The sequence below is a fragment of the Panthera tigris genome, chromosome A1, assembly GCF_018350195.1.
Source record: "Panthera tigris isolate Pti1 chromosome A1, P.tigris_Pti1_mat1.1, whole genome shotgun sequence".
In the NCBI taxonomy this organism is placed as follows: Eukaryota; Metazoa; Chordata; class Mammalia; order Carnivora; family Felidae; genus Panthera; species Panthera tigris.
In genome coordinates, this window is record NC_056660.1 from 129,341,253 (window position 1) to 129,354,016 (window position 12,764).

Genomic DNA, 12,764 nt, shown 5'->3' on the forward strand with positions numbered 1-12,764 from the left:
CTCACAAACTTCAAGATCATGACCTGAGCTGAAGTCAAATGGTTATCTGACCGAGCTGTCCAGCCTCCCCAGAAAAGATCTATTCTTCTAAAGCAATTTCTTCATTTTAATTCAAATTAGGTTTCATATGTATATTTATACACATACACACACATATTTATTGCATATTCCTAATAAACTTGTTACTCATTGTGTGATCTTTGGACCAGTAGCATTGGCATTAACTGGAAACTCATTAGAAATGAAGACTCACCTCAAACCAACTGAATCAGGATCTGTATTTTAACAAGACCCATGTGATTCTATGCACATTTAAAACTTGACAAGTATTACCTTAAGTAAAATCAGCAGATACAATCAAGCAAAACAAATAAATAAATGAAACATGTCCACATTACCATTCAACTAGTGACAAACCTTGTTAACATTTTGGCATATATTTATTTATTTTATTTTTGGCCCCATATAAAAATGGGGCTATACTTAACCTAATTTTTTGTAAACCACTCTTTTCCCAATGCATTGTGAATGTGTTAGCATGCAACAAAAACATGGCAACATAATTTATATTGGCCAATTTGTAATTTATTATATATGCATGTATCATGATTAGGCATTCCTTTCTTGGTGGTTATTTAGATAATACTGTATTTTTACTTTAAAAACAGCCCTAATGTGAACATCCTTGTAATGTAGGTCTTATGATTGATTCAAATCCTAACAATGTCCCTTACTAGCTGTGTGACTTTAGGCAGATTACCTGACTTCTCTGTGCTTCAGTTTCTTCACCTATAACAGTAGCATAATAGCACCTCACAGGTTGTTTTGAGGATTAAAATACATGATCATGTTAAGATTTTAGAATTGTACCTGGCACATTCTAAATGTTCAGTAAATGTTTACTATTATTTTTTATTATTAATGTTTATGAACCCTCAACCATGTCTTTACAACTTCTCTTTCTAAGGAAACCTTAGAGGTGGCGCCTAGGTGGCTCAAGTCTGTTGAGCCTTAGACTCTTGATTTTGGTTCACCGTCCCTGAGTTGGGAGTCTGGGATCCGGCTCTGCTGAACAGTGCGGAGCCTACTTGGGATTCTGTCTTCCTCTCTCTCTCTCTCAAAAAATAAATAAAAATAAAAACTTTAAAAAAGGTAAGAAAACTTAGGTCACTAGCTAGTAGCAGAGGCAGGCAGAACTATACTTCCACTCCTGCTATCGTTCTGGAGTAGAGCGCCCAGCAAATTTAGGACTTGAAAAAAAATATTCACGGGAGGTTTGACCAATGGGAGTAAGATTATTTTAATAACTCATTTACGCTGAGACGCACTCGGAAAACAATGCAGTTTAGAACCGATATCCGGAACGGGGAAGGGAAAATGGTTCCGATTCAAGCAGGCTTCAATCAAACCAGGAGACAGCGATTTGTCCTGGGAATTGGGCTACGCGGGGTTAACGTTTCCATGGTTACAAATCCGGCTGGCTCCAGGCGCCACGCTCTGTAATGCGCAAGCGCAGATAGCTGCTTTAGCCCCCCGGCGCCTTCAGTTTCGAAGGGGAAGCACCTCCCTCCTCTTGTGCAGTTCTCCTATCGCCTTCTCACTTTGCCAATTCCACGCGTTCCGGGTGTCTGTGACGCAGTATTCCTGCGTCCGCGTCGTTTGGAGCCGCGACGCTGAACATGGCGCGTTCCTAGAAGCCGCTTTCGGCATCAGTAGGCGGCGGCGTGTGGACTGGAAGCGTGAGGCGCGGGACCAACCGACTTCGCTTCGTGTTGGGGACTGGAAGCGGGAGAGCCGGGGTATTCCGGACCGAACCAAACGGTGAGGCCTGAGAGCTACAGAGCGCGCGAGTGGAAGGGAGGAGTGGGCTGGGCAGCGGAGACGGGAGAGGCGAGGGAAGAACGTTGGGCTAGTCGGAGAGGAGACAGAGCAGAAACGCGGCGAGAGCGGCCTGCAGGCTTGGCTCTCTGCGTAACCCTAGGAACTACTTGCAGCTGGGGCCTGGCCGAGTCAGCCCTGGGAGGGGGAGGCTTGGTCGAGGAGGAATGGGGGTGCAGGAAGACGGGCTGGGTGCCAAGATGAGGAGAGCATAGGGTGCCCATTGTGGCTGCGGTTGCGGGCCAGGGTGGTGTATTTGCCCTTGGGGCATAGGTGATGCCCATTTTGAGAGAACGTGGTCAGTTTTAGTAGAAAGCCACTGTATATTGTTAGTGCACACAGCACATTGCTGCTAATAGCAATGCTGTGAAAGCTCTAATTAAACATTAGACCCTTCCTTGCCTTTAATGAACAGGTGCAGGAAGTTAACACATTTTCCGAGGAGCCGCTTGCTGAGGTATGGCCGCCAATGCTCAAGCTCAGCGACTTCTGCAGCTTTATATTGAGGGTATTTGTGATTCAGCAAAACTATTTTGAGGCCCATTGCATTTGTCATTCTTTTTTATTCTGTTGTTACATAGTGGTGAATGAGGGAAGTATTATTAGTTGAAAGTGATTTGAGTAAATTAGGTAGGAGTGGTAAATTGCCTGCAGGTGACAAGATTGCAATGGACATACCTTCTCCCCACCCGAGTGTGAGCGAGCTCGTTTGTAGTGCTGTAGTGCTTTTGAGAATTGGTTATTCTTCAGTGTAGGGTAAGAAAGAGCAGTTTACAGCCCTAATTATTTTTTTCTTTCTTTCTTTCTTCCTTCCTTTCTTTCTTTCTTTCTTTCTTCCTTTCTTTCTTTCTTTTTTTTTTTTTTTTTTTTTTTTTTTTTTTTTTTTGGTGTGTGTGTTGGTTAGAGAGTTCATGCCTCCGTTTTAACGTTATTTTAAACTTCTCTTTTCAGTATAGAAGCTTCAGGTTAAGGGTAGAGTGACTGTAAGGCTTCCATTGCATGACACCTTTTCTTCTATCTTGCATCACTGAAGATTGCTATGAAATTAGAATGAAAATCCTTGTTGGTTGTGATACGATTGTGGAATTTTTTCCCTCCTATAACCTAGTACAGGGAATAGTAGAAACAGTTTAATTAGAGCAATGGTTTGTGGCCATATATTATAGCCCTAGGTCAGCTGGGCTGTCTCTGTCCTAGTTACGCTTCCTGAAGCAAAAGAAAATTCTCATCACAGATGAATTTAGTTGTGGTAATAGGATTGGAGGTTCTAAACAAATGCATGAAGATTATTTGGTAATTAGTATAAAAATCTTTAAATTTTATGACATTTAATGTTAGTATTCAGAATCCAGAATGCAAAAGAACCCTTGTAGGCATGTGGCAGTTAGAATATACAGACTTGTCTAGAGCTAAATGTTTTTCTAGAAATAAAAATATTCATGTTTTGAGAAAGATAACATGGTTAGATGGATTTTGACCATTGTGTTGTGTGTATGTGCATATATGTGTGCATGGTGTGTATTTATATTGTTCTTGTTGAAGTATCGTTGACATACAGTGTTACATTGGTTCATGTGGTGTTCTGATCAGTTCATGCTGATTCAACACTTCTATACCTTATGCTGTGCTCCCCATGATAAGTGTCGTTACTGTCAATATACAGTGTTGTTACAGTATTATTGACTATATTTCCTGCACTGTACTTTTCATCTCTGTGACTTACTTTATAACTGGGAATTTGTACCTCTTAATCCCCTTCCCCATTTTCTGTGCATTGGTATTTAATCTTGCTTCTCCTAATACGGTGTTACTGATTCCAGTATTATTCATTTCTGTGCTAATCCTATCTGTACCAAATGATGACTATCATCAAGTTAATTTCAGAGTGTTTTAGGGAATGGCAAGACATACTTAGTGCAGGTGTGAGTCTGGAACATCTTTGTTTTTGTTTTCTAAATATCAGGCTGATTACAGATAAGCCCACAATTATAAGCTTTGTAGAGCTTGAGTTGGATCAGTGTTCTGCACCGTTCCTACTCTGAGTATGATGTATGGCATCACGTCAGTGTTTGCTCAGAATGCCCAAGCTTAAGCTTAACCCTAAACCTAATGAATCAGAACCTGCATCTTAACAAGCTTTCCAGATGATAGGAATTTATGTTAAAACTTGAGACACCCTACTTTGGTTGGGAAGAGTTGGAAGACTGAGGTCATGGGTAAAGCTATGTACAATTAGAGCATTTATTTTGATCTGAGGTAATCCTTTGCTGCTTATTGAGTCTGATTCATCTGGTTGAAGAAACAGACCTGGCAGTGGTAAGTAACTTGCCTGATGTTCATAACCCGGGTTCAGACTTACTCGAACGCTTTTCTTTTGCTATTTATTGCCATTTTAAAATGGAACTAAAGCTTTCGTGAATGAGAGCTAGGAATCCATTCCACAACAAACATTTACTGAGTGATGGGCAAGCAGTCCAATAATTCTGTGTTTCTCTAGAAACTGCTGTTTCCTATGGTGGTTATGAACCCACCACATTCCCTCCTTATTCTTTCCTGGATAATGTCACTTCTGTATGACAGAGGGGGGCACCTGGGTGGCGCAGTCGGTTACACATCTGATTTTGGCTCAGGTCATGATCTCACGGTCTGTGAGTTGAAGCCCCACGTCGGGCTTGTGCTGACAGCTTGGAGTCTGGAGCCTGCTCGGCTCCCTCTCTCTCTGCCCCTGCCCTGCTCACACTCTGTCTCTGTCTCTGTCTCTCAAAAGGTGAATAAACACTAAAAAATATTTACATGACAGAGGAAATGAAATACATTGGTGGCATTGGTTACTGTTTTTTGTCCTCTTGCACTTGCAAACATGTCTACTTCTATCTGGTCATCTCTCCTGGGCTCTGAGTTTTTTCTCCTCAGGGACAGTGTTTCCTTGGTGTATTATGTTGTTTTTCCAGGGCTGCTGTAACAGTACCACAGGCTGAGTGGCTTAAACAATGGAAAATTATTTTCTCACAGTTCTCGAAGCTGAAAGGCCACGATCAGGGTTCTAGCAGGAGTGATTTCCTCTGAGGCTCTCTCCTTGACTTAGAGGTAACCACCTGCTTTGTGCACTAGAATCTCTGGTATCTCTTTCTTATTAGGACATCACTTGCATTAGATTAGGGCTCTACTCGAATGACCTCATTTTAACTTAATCACTTCTTTAAAAATCTTATCTCCAATTCTGAGGGTCCTGGGAGTGAGGGCTCCAACATGTGAATTTTGGGGGAATGCATTCAGTCCATAATATTTGGTTGGTCCTGTTTTACTTTGAATGGGCACTAACTTATTAGGGTTTAAAAAAAATTCCTTTAAACACACTCTCACTCTAGATTCCTCTTCAGTTTCATCTGTAATTATTTCCTTTAAGTTTCTGGAAAAGTTACCTATATTAATTTTCTCCACCTCCTTATTATTTGCTCCTCCTCCCTCCCCAATATATTGAAGTCTAGCAGTCCAAGTCCCTGAATTTGGCCACCATTGATCGCTTTGTGGTGAAATCTAATGGAATCTGTGTCATCATTTGACATGTTGACATTTCTCTTTGAAATTCTCTTATGCTTCTGTGACACTGTGGTCTCCTTATTTGCATGTATGTTGGCCAGTCTTTTCCTTGGTGCAGTTTTCTGTCTTTGACCAATGTTGACCAGTGACGCACAGTCTTCTCTCTTCTGCCTCTACCTGCTCTTAAATGGTCTTATCTCTGATGACTTCAACTATTGACTTTATTTTGATAACTAGCAGATCTCTGTCTCTTTAGCACAGATTACCCTCCAACTGTGACACATTATGTGGTTGTCTTAAGATATATAAAGTTCAGGTAAAAAATTAGATATATCACTCTTTCTGAAGTTGCTTCTCTTCCTCCTATGATCCATGCCTGCCAGTCAGTTGGAGATGCCCCAAGTCTTAACTCTACCCTCTAATTACCCTTATGTACCACCCTGCCCCTAGTCATTTACCAAATCTACGTCTTTCATCTATTTTTCCTTGCCAGTTACTACCTTGGTTCGGATTATCATTAGTATGTGGACTTTGGTGTAAGCATTGTAAATAATTTCTTTGAATCTGAGAATGGATATAATCCCTCTAAACCCTTTCTTGTTTTGTAGACAGATTGTAGTGTTCTTCTGCCATGCAGGCTTTCAGATTAAAATCCATACTACCAAATTTAGGAAATAAGGACCTTAGTGATTTGGACCTTGCTTGCTTTCATCTTCTGTTTCCTGCCTCACATGATTCTGTCATGCTGAACTATTTGCAATTCTTCAAAAGTATTTGAATGTTTTTTAAAGTTGAGACATCAGTACGTTGTGTGTATTCTGCCTAGAATATACCTATCACCTTTTTGACAACACATACAACCTACTCATTTGGATAACTCCTACTCAGCTTTCATGACCCAGCACAAATGCTATCTTGTCCCCCTTTCCTGCCTCACCAAGCTTTCCCCAACCTGTTTAGGCTGAGTTAGGTCTTTCTCTTAGGTGTTTCCAAAACAGCTTTGTTGTCTTTTTTTCTCTTAAGACTGGAAAGCAAAGACTCTCTTGTTTGTTTGTTTGTTTGTGGACTAATCTAAGTTATTTATTTAAGTTATATCCTGCCATAACCAAAGGGATGGAAGATCAGTATACTGGTCATCATTTGAGGCAAGTAAGGAAGGTGCACTTAATGTCCCGTATACTTCTGGTCCATGTGCGGAGTCATGGTCCAAACCGCTGCTGTGGTCCCTGCTGGGTAGTGGTCCAGGTTCTCTTTATTCATCCTCATAGCCAGTTGGGAGTGGACTCACATGAGGGTTAAAGGATAGAGTAATCATACTCCCCTGGAGTAGGACTTGGAAAAGAACTCCCCCTGGAAAAGGACTTGGACTTGATGTGGAGTTGTGGGTAGGTGATGAACTCGGATCTCTCGAGCTCTCCGTGATCAACTTCAGGAAGATGTTCAGCATGCTCACTTTTACGTATGAGAGTGCTATAAAGTAGTGAGTGGAGCTCTCCCTGCTGTGGGTGCTACTTGACATGGATTGCTGTAGCTGTGCCCTGGATCATTCTAGCAACCCTGAAACCTGGGACCCAGCTGCAGTCATTTTTGAACTGGAGCTCAAAGACTATTTATGTTTGTATGTATGTATGTATTATGTTTAATTTTATTTTTGAGAGAGAAGGAGAGTGCATGCACACGCGGGGAGAGGCAAAGAGAGAGGGGGACAGAGGATCTGAAAGGAGCTCCGTGCTGACGGCAGAGAGCCTGATGGGGGGCTTGAATTCATGAGTGGTGAGATAATGACCTGAGCCAAAGCCGGACGCTTAACTGAGCCACCCAGGCACCCGACTCTTTTATTCATTCTTTATCTCTCAGAGTAATGCCTGGCCATTAGAAGCTGCTTCCTTGTTGAGTACCATGAATGCAAGTTGAACTACCAGAGAGTTTACGGGAGCCCGGGTGGCTTAGTCGGCACAGCATCCGACGTCAGCTCGGGTCATGATCTCAAGGTTCGTGAGTTCGAGCCCTGGGTGGGGCTCTGTGCTGTCAGCAGCCTGGAGCCTGCTTCAGAGTCTGTGTCTCTCTTTTTCTCTGCCCCTTCTCTGCTTGTGCTCGGTCTCTCTCTCTTTCAAAAATAAATAAACATTGAAAAAAAAAAAAAAAACAAGAATTACCAGAGAGTTGAAACAAAGTGGGATGTTACATACTCTGGAGGTTAGTTTGAATGGGCTTGAAAAGTCAGAGATGGGTTCAGATTTGAGACTTTACACAACTGTATGCAGAGATTGGGATTTAGTAATTGAATTCATTTATTTAACAAATATTTATTTATTCATCACTTTCATATGTGCCAGGTGCATTTTTAGATTCTGGTGATACACCTTTGAACAAAGGAAGTTCCTGGTGTCTGGACCTTAAGTTTTAATTGAGGGAGTCTGTACAATAAACACATAGATATTAGAATGTCAAATAGTAAAAAGTGTCATGCAGAGAAATTAAGAAAGATATCCAGAAAAGAGAGATTCTGGGTTGAACGTAAGAGGGTAAGATACTTTAGATTGGGTGGTCAGCAACAACCAACTTGATGAGTCAACAACTTGAGCAAAGACTGAATTGAAGTTAAAGAGCAAAACATGCAGGTACTTAGAGGCAAGAGTTTTCTAGTCAGAGGGAGCAAAATCTGTAAGATAGATTTGATGTATCTATTCCACTGAAGATGGACCCATGTTGTCTCTTTCTTACTATAGACAACTCCCAGGATCAATGCCCTTATCCTTGTCTGCTCTTATAAGCCTGTATAGGAGTTTCTTTGGTTATAGCACCAAGTGTGCGATTGCTGGGCCAAAGGATAAAACCTGTTTGGTTGTAGGATACACACACACACACACACACACACACACGCATACACATACACATACACTTTTAGGTTTTTTAGAGATGGCAGGATTGCTCTCCAGAGTAGTTGTACCAATGTATATATACTCTTAGCAAGCATAAGGGTCTCTCTTCCACAGGCTAACGTTGAATATTTTGGGGACTTTTTAATTTTTGCCAGTCTGACTAATTTTGCCAGTCACAGTCGCATGTTCTTCCGACTGAGCCAGCCAGGTGCCCCCACCAGTCTGATTATTGTAAAGTAATATATCTGTTTTTTTAAAAATTCCTGGGGCGCCTGGGTGGCTCAGTCGGTTGAGCGTCCGACTTTGGCTCAGGTCATGATCTCACAGCTCGTGAGTTCCAGCCCCGCGTCGGGCTCTGTGCTGACAGCTCAGAGCCTGGAGCCTGCTTCTGCTTCTGTGTCTCCCTCTCTCTCTGCCCCTAACCCACTCGCGTTCTGTCCCTGTCTCTGTCTCTGTCAAAAATAAACATTAAAAAAAAAATTTTTTTTAAATAAAAAAAATAAAAATTCCTGATAACTAGTGAGGTAGCATCTTTTCTGGTATATATAACCCATTTGGCTTTTTCTGTGAATTGTCTATATGCTTTGTCCAGTTTTCTTTTGTATTTCTTGTTGATTCACAAAAGTTTCCTGTATGTTCTATGTAATCTATCATTGTTTAGTCATTTAAAATATCTTCTAATTTTTATTTTGTTAATATTGCCAATGATATTTTCGTTAACTCCTTTAATTTTGGTTTTCAATTTTTGATGTAGTATAATTTACCAGGAAAATGAGCGATAGTTTTGATGTATTCCGGTTCTCAAGTTTAGAACTTTATAAAAAAAAATCTGTTAATTCCACTTGAGGTATCAATGGACAACACGGATCAAAAGGAAAATGTGGTAGTCCATGGAGTATTAGGCTGGGGTAGTAGACTTCTTTCTAGTTCTAGAAATGTCACTAATGAACCTGGGACTTAAGAGAAGTCACAGTTTATCTTCTTAATCTCTTTGAGACACAGTATCTTGGTCAGTAAAATAAAATGCTTAAATCAGATGTGCAGTTGACCCTTGATCAAATGGCTTTGAAATCTGTGGGTCCGTTTTCAGGTGTGTGTGTATTTTTTGATACATTATAGTACTATAAATGTATTTTCTTGTCCTTATCTTAATATTTTTCTTTAGCTTATTTCACTGTAAGGATATAGTATATAATATATACAATATGACATACAAAATGTGTTTTATTCAACAGTTTATTGTTAAGGCTTCTCATCAGCAAGCTATTAAATTTTGGGGGAGTCAAAACATTTAAGCATTGTTTGAGGGTCAGCTATATTTACTATTTAGAGAACTGATATGCATAGCTCCAAGATGATAAAAAATTATTTTAATGTTTGAAAACATTATTTTAATGATAAAATGTGTCATAGTTCCGAACGGTGGAGACATTACTGGTATGCATTCCATACATGTTTTAATGAATGAATTTTTATAAATGCAGTGACTCTTTAGGCTAGACTCTCACAAGAGAGACCCCAAGCAGTCTCCGCGCTGTTAACACAGAGCCCAGCGGGGGCCTCGAACTCACAAACCGTGAGATCATGACCTGAGCTGAAACCAACAGTAGGACACTTAACCTACTGAGACCCCCAGGCGCCCCTAAAAGAGAGTATTTTTAAGTCCTGACTGGTTTAGAAGGGTTTAAGCTTACTTGTAGTGTCTGTCACCAAGCAGGAATTTGTAGGTCCTTTAAAATTCTTAATTACATGAGATATTTTATCAGAGAAGAGAAAGCAGACAAATATCTTCTCTTTTCCGTGTTATGTATGTTCTGTTTCATATCTCTTATTCCAAAATAGATCAGTCTTTGACAGTCTAGCATGAGGTCTCATGGGGAATGCTTTAATAGCCTTGGTGATTTAAACTTGATGGTATTTGGACATATATGGAAGCATATCTAGTCAAAACCATTTCTAGGAAGTGTTATTAACATACAGTATACAAGGATGCTAAACAGCCTATAACATGTGCACAGGGAAGACTTTTCTTGTTCAAACTGAACTGACCTCTGTTGAGAAGTGTAAATGAATCCGAATGGTGCAGTATGGATTTGAATGAGGCTAGTGTCTTTGCTACCTCCTTGGTTTGTGTCAAAAATCTTAAGTCCTTTGATCTTGCTTTAATTTTTTGAAATAGTGGTGTTCCCTGATCTGAATTAACATCAGTTATGGTTGTTGATAGTCCAGCCACATATTTTTCATTTATTTAGTAACTTCCTTGTTTCTTGCTGATTTGGCATTTACGTAGGGCACTTAAAAGAAACAGCTTTATTAAGGTGTAATGCACAGACCATACAGTTCACCCACTGGAAGTGTATAATTCAGTTGTTTTTAGTGTATTCACAGAGTTGTGTGACTATCACTACAATCAATTTTAGGACATTTTTATCAACCCAAATAGTAACCATATCCCCATCAGCAATCGCTCCACCTTTTCCCCCAATCCTCTGGCCCTAGGCAACCACTTATATACCTTTTATCTTTATAAATTTGCTTATTTTGGGCATGTCATTAAAAGAGACACCTTGCAGTCTTTGTGACTGGCTTCTTTGACCTAGCAGGTCAAATGAATCAGGGTTCATTTGTGTTGTAGCATGTTGCAGGATTTCATTCTTATTAATTGCCAAATACTATTCTATTGGATGGAATACGACATTGAGTTGTTTTCACTTTTTGCTATTACGATATTGCTGGTCACGTTTTTGTAGTGTACAACAAATGTAGACCTAAATCTTCATTTCTTTTGGGTATATATACCTAGAGGTAGAATTTTTTTTCATATACTAACTCTGTGTTTAACATTTTTAGACCCTGACTTTTCCGAAGTGGCTGCACCATTTTACATTCTCACTAGCAAAGAATGAGGGTTCCACTTTTTCAACATCTTCACCAGTATCTTTTATTATGTCTTTTTGTTTTTAGTCATAGTAGTGGTTTTGATTTGCATTTCTCTAATGGCTAATAATTTAGGCATCTTTTCATATGCTTATTGACCATCTGTTCATCTTTGTAGAACTGTATATTCAAAACTTTTGCTTTTTTTATATATATATTTTTTTTTTTAGAACAGTTTTAGGTTTACACTAAATTGAGAGGCAGGTACATAGATTTCCAATAGACTCTGTCCACACACGTACACAATCTCCATTACCAACATCCCTCACCGTAATTTTTTTTTTTTTTTTAAACATCATTCACCATAATGGTGCAGTTTTTTTTTGTTGTTGTTTTTTTTTTTACCAGGATGAACCTACATTGACACATCATAATCACTCAAAGCGTGTAGTTCCCTTAAGGGTTCACTCTCGGTGTTGTGCATTCAGTGTGTTTGGACAAATGTTATAATGACATCTATCCATCATTATAATATAGAGTATTTTCTCCATCTTAAAAATCTGTGATCTACCTGTTCATCTCTCCTCCCACTCAACTGGTCTTTTATATCAGTTTTGACTTTACCATAATGTTATATAGTTAAAGTCTTATAGTATGCAGCCTTCTTGGATTGGCTTCTTGTACTGAGTAATGTGTGTTTAAGTTTCCTTCATATTTTTTCATGGCTTGATAATTTCTTTTTAGCACTCAGTAATCTGTTGTCTGGATGTACCATAGTTTATCTGTTCACCTACTGAAGGATGTCTTTGTTGCTTCTAAGTTTTGGCAGTTAGAATAAAGCTTATGTGCAGGTTTTTGTGGACATAGTTTTCTTTTATTTTTTAATGTTTATTTTTGAGAAAGTGTGTGCATGCGCACGTGAAGGCAAGCAAGGGAGGGGCAGAGAGAGGGAGACAGAGGATCTGGACCAGACTTCACACTGACAGCAGAGAACCCAATGTGGGGCTTTGAACTGTGAGATGACGACCTGAGTCAAAGTGACGTTTAACCGAATGCGCCACCGAGGTGCCCCTTGTGCATAGTTTGATCTTCTTTGGGTAAATACCAAAAAGCACAATCACTGCATTGTGTAGTAAGAGTATGTTTACTTTTGTAAGAAACTATTAAATTGTCTCCCAAGGATATTTTGCATTCTTTCCAATAGTGTCTGAGAGTTCCTGTTGCTCCACATCCTTGCTTGGCATTTGGTATTATCATTGTTCTAGATTTTGACATTGTAATAGGTGTATAGTGTTATCTTACTGTTGTTTTAATTGTCATTTCATAGGTGACATATGATGTGTATCTTATTGTTTCAATTTGCATTTCCCAGGTGACACTTGATGAACATCTTTTCATATGCTTATTTGCTATCTGTTTATCTTCTTTGGTGAAGTGTCTGTTAAGGTCTTTGTTCTCGAAATTGGATTCTTTTTTTATTGTTGAGTTTGAAGAATTCTTTGTATATTTTGGATAACAGTTTTTTTGTTTTTTTGTTTTTTAATCAGGTATGTCTTTTGGAAATATTTTCTCCCAGTTTCTGGCTTG

The 12,764-nt window shown here is 39.5% G+C and overlaps 1 protein-coding gene across 5 annotated transcripts in view; it reads left to right on the forward strand.

Moving 5' to 3' along the window:
* The first annotated feature begins 1,594 nt into the window (after nt 1-1,594).
* The window catches only part of IPO11 (importin 11), a 191,967-nt gene continuing 180,797 nt past the window's right edge, over nt 1,595-12,764 (forward strand). Inside the window, exon 1 of one of the 5 annotated variants that reach the window (XM_015536575.2) lies at nt 1,595-1,821. The gene's annotated coding sequence lies outside the window, so the exon portion shown is untranslated. Of the gene's footprint in view, nt 1,822-3,881; nt 4,195-12,764 lie in introns of those variants that run through there. The other 4 variants (XM_042987619.1, XM_042987616.1, XM_007079907.3 and 1 more) reach the window with 4 other exon arrangements.